The following is a 593-nucleotide window of genomic DNA, read 5'->3' as shown; positions in this document are numbered from 1 at the left end:
TCCAACGTGACGTCGCCTTTCCCTCCTTCAGGGAACGAGGGTTACCATACGTAACCGAGACGTTAACACCGGTCCTGAAAATATGTCCCTTGCCATCAATCTTAAATCTCGTTTTCACTTGCACATTTTCAAACTTGGCAGTCTGCGATTGGTTATGAGTGTCCTTAGTGTTAAACCATGCAAGTTTGAGAGTTTGGAAACCTGAATGAGACTTTAGAGATACAATGTTGGGAAATATGGATCAGAGTGTAAATCATTTTTGGTTTGTTTCTTTCACAGAACTATAGTGCAACTTATGAAGACTTGAATATTGGTAACACTTTAGTTTAGAGACCAATTCTCACTATTAACTAGTTGCTTATTAGCATGCATATTACTATATATGCATGCCTTGTTCTGCATGACCATATTTTAGGTCCCTTAAAGGAACACTCCACTATTTTTGAAAATAGGCCCATTTTCCAACTCCCCTAGAGTTAAACAGTTGAGTTTTACCGTTTTCGAATCCATTCAGCCGATATCCGGGTCTGGCGGTAGCACTTTTAGCTGTAGCTTAGCATAGATCATTGAATCTGATTAGACCATTAGCATCT

At 39.3% G+C, this 593-nt stretch overlaps 1 pseudogene; it reads left to right on the top strand.

The window, feature by feature from the left end:
* The window catches only part of LOC107660238 (ewing's tumor-associated antigen 1 homolog), an 8,455-nt pseudogene that overhangs the window by 7,042 nt on the left and 820 nt on the right, over positions 1 to 593 (top strand).

Source organism: Sinocyclocheilus anshuiensis, unplaced genomic scaffold (assembly GCF_001515605.1).
Source record: "Sinocyclocheilus anshuiensis isolate Anshui unplaced genomic scaffold, SAMN03320099.WGS_v1.1 scaffold475, whole genome shotgun sequence".
In the NCBI taxonomy this organism is placed as follows: Eukaryota; Metazoa; Chordata; class Actinopteri; order Cypriniformes; family Cyprinidae; genus Sinocyclocheilus; species Sinocyclocheilus anshuiensis.
This window is presented reverse-complemented; position numbering and strand designations above follow the sequence as displayed.